The sequence below is a fragment of the Callithrix jacchus genome, chromosome 14, assembly GCF_049354715.1.
Source record: "Callithrix jacchus isolate 240 chromosome 14, calJac240_pri, whole genome shotgun sequence".
In the NCBI taxonomy this organism is placed as follows: Eukaryota; Metazoa; Chordata; class Mammalia; order Primates; family Cebidae; genus Callithrix; species Callithrix jacchus.
The window spans coordinates 48,099,863-48,107,034 of NC_133515.1; positions in this window are offsets into that span (position 1 = coordinate 48,099,863).

Genomic DNA, 7,172 nt, shown 5'->3' on the forward strand with positions numbered 1-7,172 from the left:
TCACAGTATTTTCTTATTTAAACTTCTACTCTATGGTAACAATTCTTTTAATTATGTATTTATACTTTTTAATTTTTTTTTTAGAGGTGCCTTCAAAGAGTATTATAGGTACCATTGAGCTTGAGTTCACCCTCCAAATAAATCATTTTATTTTGCCAATGATCTTTATTTCCAATTTTATCAACTTAAGCTCATATTATTTACTCTACTTTCTTTAGGTTGACTCTTTAAAAACAACAGTTTTTTGTTGCTCTTTAAGAAGGACTTTGCTTCATGTATTTTGAGACTATATTGTTAGGCAATACAGATGTATGATTATTATGACTTCTTGGTAGATTGTGTCTTACATTATTATGCAGTGTCTATTAGTGTATTCTGAAGTTCACCTATTAGGGAATTCTGAAATACACTAATTATACCTATTAGTATATTCTGAAATTCTACTTTGTCTATTATTAATATGGCTATATAAGATTTTAGTTAGTATTTGCTTAATATATACTTTTTCCCATCTCTCTATTTCCAATATTTCTGTGTGGCTTTTACTTTAGGTTTCTAACATCTGGATGTTGGTTTTGTTTCACTAGGTTTTTATTCCAAGCTCATCTATTACTTTCTAACCAATTTCTAACTACTTCCCAAACACACAGACCCTAGCTTGCTCAACTGCCCATTGAAACAGCCTCATATTTAACTACTATGTTATTCTACTGATTTGTTTTAAACACACGTGCATAAAATGAGTATTGCATTTTAATTAACAGATAAGTAAATTTACCAGTATATTATATCAATGTTTCTTTCATCCTGTGTGTAAAACAATATGTCTTCCACCCTATGTCTTTCCTCTGGTTCACTCTGTTTTTGACTGTACTAAAGTACAATCATTAATAGGTCTTTGTGTATCAAATTTCCTGAGCCTTTTGTGTATCTGAAAATGTCCTTGTTTTGTTTTCACTTTGAGCGATATTTTAGCTGTATATAAAATTATAGAAGGACAGATATTTTCACCAAGCACTCTGGATATAATGTATATTCTGGCACCTAATTTTTCTATTGAGAAATGTTCCTTTAGTTTGAAAATAGTTCCTTTAATAATTGTTTCATAGTTTCTAAGATCTTCTTCAAATCCTTGATGTTCTGCAGATTGAACTGGATGTGTTGAGATGTGGGTTTATATTTATCTATATAGCTTCATTCTCAGAGTACATTTTGATCTGAGAATTTTTGTCTTTATTCGATACTGAAAATTATCAGCTATTATCTATTCAAATATTGCTTCTCTACTATTCCTTTCATTCTCTTCTTTGCAAAGTCTTGTTAGATGTATTGACTAACACATCTCCAGCCGTTTTTTTCATGTCTGTCTCTTCATTGCTTTGCATTATTTAGTTTATTTTTAATTTTTGTGGGTATGTAGTAGGTGTGTATATTTATGGGGTATATGAGCTGTTTTGACACATGCATGCAGTGTGAAATAAGTGCATGATAGAGAATGGGATTTCTTATCTCCTCAAGCATTTATCCTTTGTGTTACAAACAATCAATTATACTCTTTTAGTTATTTTTAAATGCATAATTAAGCTATTAATCACCCTGTTGTGCTATCAAATAGGTCTTATTTATTCTTTCTAAGTAATTTTTGTACTCATTAGCCATCCTCACTTCTTCCCCACAGACCTCTGCTACCCTTCCCATCCTCTGGTAACCACCCTTCAACTCTCTATCTCCATGAGTTTGAGTGTTTTGATTTTTAGATCCTGCAAATAAGACATGCATTGTTTGTCTTTCTATGCCTGGATTATTTCACTTAACATAATGATCTCCATTTCCATCCATGTTGTTGCAAATGTCAGGACCTCATTCTTTTTTGTGGCTGAATAGTACGCCATTGTGTATCCGTGCCACATTTTCTTTATCCATTCATCTGATAATGAACACTTAGATTGCTTCCAAACCTTACCTATTGTGAACAGTACTGCAACAAACATGGCAGTGCAGATATCTCTTCCATATACTGATTTCCTTTCTTTGGGGTATATACCCAGCAGTGAGATTGCTGGATCATACCTATTTTTAGTTTTTTGAGGAACCTCCAAACTGTTCACCATAGTGGTTGTACTAATTTGCATTCTCACCAACAATGTATAAGGGTTCCCTTTTCTCCACATCCTCACCAGCATTAGTTATTGCCTGTCTTTTGGATATAAGCCATTTTGACTGGGGTGAGACAATATCTCATTATATTTTGATTTGCATTTCTCTGATGATTAATGATGTTGAACACCTTTTCATATGCCCATTTGCCATTTTTGCTTTATTTTAATACTAACTTTTTTACTTCTCTTTGCTACATTCTAGGTGACCAGCTCTGTGTTGACTTTCAATACACTAAGTATTCCATTACCTGTCTTATCTAGAGTTTATCTCAACTACTGAGTGTATTACGATGATATTTTTACTTTTAAGATTTCTAATTTTTGAATTGATTCTTTTTCATATTCAAAGGGTATGTTTCTGCCTATTCTTGTAAAATATCTTAAATTTTTATGGCTATCATTTCCCCCCTAATTAATGTAAGCTTTCCAAAAATATTTAAACAGTTCTTCCAGCTATAATGAAAAGTTAATTTTATTTGAATTAGTTAATTTTCTGATTGTTGGTTTTGTTGGCTATCCTTCCTTAGCCTTTAGTATCTTTGTGTGATTTGAAATTTAGCTTTTGAGGCTTATTTAAGCGAGAGAATTTTTGTGATTGCTTTGTCCTCATGCCGCTTTTCTGACTTCACCCACTCTGTGTTTTCCTGTATCTGGCCTCATATAGCCACAGTCCAGAACCTTGTTTGATCAAAACAGTTTGAGGTCCTTGCCCCTCAATGATCACTGGTTCCCCCAAATTACCCAAAGAGCCCCTTGATTTAGCTCAGGATCTCAAGGCTCTGTCTTAGACCCCAGTCTTTCCTAAGTTTGCAGATCCTTTTAAGCTCTAGTCCTAGCAGCGGCAAGTGGTACGTTTTTCCTATTCTTTCACAACTAGGTGTTGGAGTAGAGAGACCCACAGCCTTGCCTTTGGTTTCAAGCAGTAAGCCTAGATTCAGTCTCCCATACTTCCACTAAGGATTTTTAGTCCAGGGTGGAGCCAAATTTCCAGCCAACACTATTTGCTTCTCAACTTGGGGTTTACCAGGCCTGCGTTTCATTTAGCTTTGCTCACCACCTTAAGTAGCTGCTCCATTATTTGTCTTGTTTCTGGGATTCACTGTGTCTTTTCAGTTTTATCTTTTGTAGTTTATATACAATTATTATGTGTATACATATAATTGTTATGAGGGTAGGTCAAAGCATAGACGTCCTCTGAAGTCTTGGCCTGCGGATCTGCCTTCACGTTTACAACTTACCACAAAGTATACATCACAAGGCAGGCTTCTAGCTGAATAATTCCAGTGTTCCACACAGATACAGTACAGTATCTGTATCTGTACTGTAAGTGCCCAGCAAAAGTGTGCTGAATATACAAATGGATACAAATCATTTTCCTAGAAAGACAGACATGCCTTCAGACACCAGGTTTCAGTTTTTTCAGTATACTACAAACTCTTCGGGACAAAAACTATGTCTAATCTATCACATTGTCTAGTTTATTACCCTGCAAATGGTAAATAAGCCATAAACATTTCAAAGGGCCACACATTTCTCCTGTGGATTTTTCATATGGCAAAAGGTATACACCAGGTATACACAGTGTTGCTCTAAAGGATTAATATCACCATCTTCTCAGTTGTTTTATAACATGTTGGTTCTTCCTTATAAACTATTTTTTTAATGAATGCTTCTTAAAGAAAAATGTTTCATCCAAGAGTAGAGATGATCAAGCTGAAGTGGAATATTTTCACTAGAATAATGTAAAAGTGGGAAATGTCTAACTGTAATTAGTCAAAAAATGAAATGAAAAACCTTTTCCTGCTATCTTACAACAAGATCAGGGACCAATGTAGAGGAAATGCTAAGTGATCACAATTCCTCTAGCTGAAATAACATTTTTCATACCACAGACCAAAGGACAATGGGGACAAAGAAGTTGTCCTTGTTGATTAATTACTTTTGGAATCAGGCCCAGCATGAGGAAAGAGTAGAGTCTAGTGATAAAGCGACAGGTCCACTCTTTGTCCCCTCTGCCCTCCCAAGAAACAATTCACTGCTTTTCTGAGAGACAAATGCACTTAGGTGCTTTAAACCATGATATTCATAAAGAAGAGACATATCCATATATTTTCCAAATGAATTCACACCCTTCCAATCACCAAATTATTTATGGCTGTATGTATTGAGTACCTACTGTATACAGGGTGCACCCACTGTTTACTCCAGTGGTTACAGAAGAGTTAGAAAACCATCTCTTGAGAGGAGCAAGTTGTATCTTAGTAAGTGCTGCAGGCAAGTAAGGGAGGAGGAGGTCTGCAGGATCAGAATGGATCCTGATGACCTCAGGAAGAGGCTAGAGATTCAAAAGGCTTTGGTTAGGCTTCCTTTGGGAGATACTTAACATCTGTGGCCTTAGCTGACTTACCTACTAAGTGAAGGATTTGGGTTAGATCATATTTATAAGTTTCTTTCCAGTTGAAACATTTATTAGTTCTCCTCTTTCCAGTTCCTCTCAGTAGGACACCTATAACCTAGTAAACAGCCTCCATGGTCTAAAAAATCCTTTAGAACAGAGTGAGAAACTTCAGAATCAGTTGCCGTCAAATGTAGAGAAACTTCTCTCCTCCTTCAAAAAGATTCTAGGAGGGAAGGCTGAGAACTCCCAGACCTCAGTGAAGAACTAAAAATAGGATTCCAGAGCCACATAGAAGCAGATTCTCAAATATGTGGGGGATCACTTGCTTCAAATCCCTGGCCCTGATATGTCTTCTTGGAAGGTGCTCTCTGAAGAAAAATGGCATTTGAGATTGACAACTGATTAATATACAAGCTTGATTATATGCAAATCATCACTTTCTGTTGAGTTAATTGTGATCTGATGTAACATAATTAACACATGTATTTAAAATAAATGTATATTTAATTGGCATGCATATTTATAAAATGAATATTTACATTTATATGTTTTTCTTTTTAATTGGGGGGTGAATTTCTTTCCCAAAGAAGTGAGGGGTTAAGGGACCCTATCATGAACTAAGACAGAAAAGAACAACAAAGGAGTGAGAACTTGCCTTTGGTACATGCAGAGAAAATAATGAGCTAGTAATCAGAAAGCCTGGCCCTGTCCCGTGCTGTGTAACTTTCTAGAGTCTCAATTTCTATATCCATGGAAGAAAAGATTGGACCATTTCTAAGCTACCTTCCAGCTCTACAATTCCATTATGATCTCGCAGAACAACTCTGACTTACAATTTCTTCTGTCGAAATGATTGGACTCTAACCACTGACAGCCCTGAGTCTCTGCTAGTAATTAATGGACCTAAAAATTGTACTCAGAAGGTTCCAAAAGAGTTCTGGAGCCTGAGGTACCCCATCCAACCCCAAAACACTCAGAGAGCAGCCTAAGCATGTAAACATGCATCTGCGGAATAAGAAGGCATGGACAGTTCACCAGCAGAGGGCAGGGTGCTCAGAGACAGACACCCAGGACTGGTCCATTTTGAAGGAAAGAGAAAAGCAGGATTTATATAAGCATAAGGCCTTGTCCGAGAGTTACTAGCTAAGTGAATGGGGTCTCTGATGAGTGGCTCTATGAAGAACAACATAAAAAAGAAAATACAATAGGCAAATATATAATCTACATTTCCTTGAGCAGACAAAACTACATAGAAAAACGTCAATGCCCCTTTCATCGTTAATGTAAGGAAAATAATTTTTTGCTCAATGTTTCACAAGTAAAGTGACTGGTAAAACAGCATATGAGCCAACTGAATAGGACAATAGCACTCCCATAAAAGCTTTTATAGGAGACCAGGGCCAGAGGATTACTTGAGGCTAGGTATATGAGACCAGCCTGGGCAACACAGACCCCATCTCTACAGCAAGTTTAGAATTAGCTGGGCATGGCAGTTACTGGAGAGGCTGAGGTGGGAGGATCACTTAAGCCCAGGAGTTCAAGTTTCAAGAAGCCATGTATCAGCCAGGGTTCTCTAGAGTGACAGACTAATAGGACAGGTGTATACACAAAAGGGAGTTTATTAAGGAGTGGTGACTCACATGATCACAAGGTGATCTAGGTCCCACAATAGGCCATCCACAAGCTGAGGAGCACAGAAGCCAGTCAGAGTCCCAAAATCTCAAAAGTAGGGAAACCAACAGTGTAGGCTTCAGTCTGTGGCCAAGGACCAAGAGTAAAACTTGGAGTCCCACGTTCAAGGGCAGGAACCATCCAGCATGGGAGAAAGATGTATGCCAGGAGGCTAAGCCAGTCTAGCCTTTCCACATTCTTCTGCCTGCTTTTATTCTGGCTGTGCTGGCAGCTAATTAGATGGTGCCCACCCAGATGAAGTGTGGATCTGCCTTTCCCAGTCCTCTGACTCAACTATTAATCTCCTTTAGCAATACCTTCACAGACACACCCAGGAACAATACTTTGTATCCTTCAATCCAATCACGTCAACACCCAATATTAACCATGACAAGTTGTGGTCAGCTGACATAGCAAGATCTTATCTCAAATAAAAAAAAAAAGAGCTTCAGTATGCTAAGTTTCTAAATATTTCTTGGCAAGAAATGAGCTAATGACCTTGGTGTGCCTCTCTGTCCCACTCCTGGCTAGGCAGTAACTTTGTATAAGTTGCCTTTTTCATTCCTATCCTCTCATCCCTCCTTCAACTACTTCCTTTTTGAAAAACACAACTTAACCATCATTAAGCACATGTTCAAAAGACTGTCCGAGATTCAATGCTAGAATTATAAACATGAGTAAGACACTGTGTCCAAGGAGATTATAATCTGATGAAGAGGAAACTAATCACACTGCAAAGAGAAAACAGCTGCTGTAGCAGTGTGGCTTGTGTTCAAGGGTAGAGAGGGGGAAACAAGTTAACTCACCTGGAGAGGGGCCATTTAGAAATTTGGGTCTTGAAAAATTAGCAACTTTTCAATGAAGGTGCAGGTGAATATGTTGATATGGCATGAGTCATCCTTATTTTAGTTGCCTTCTAGACCTCACCCTTCCACCTATGATGC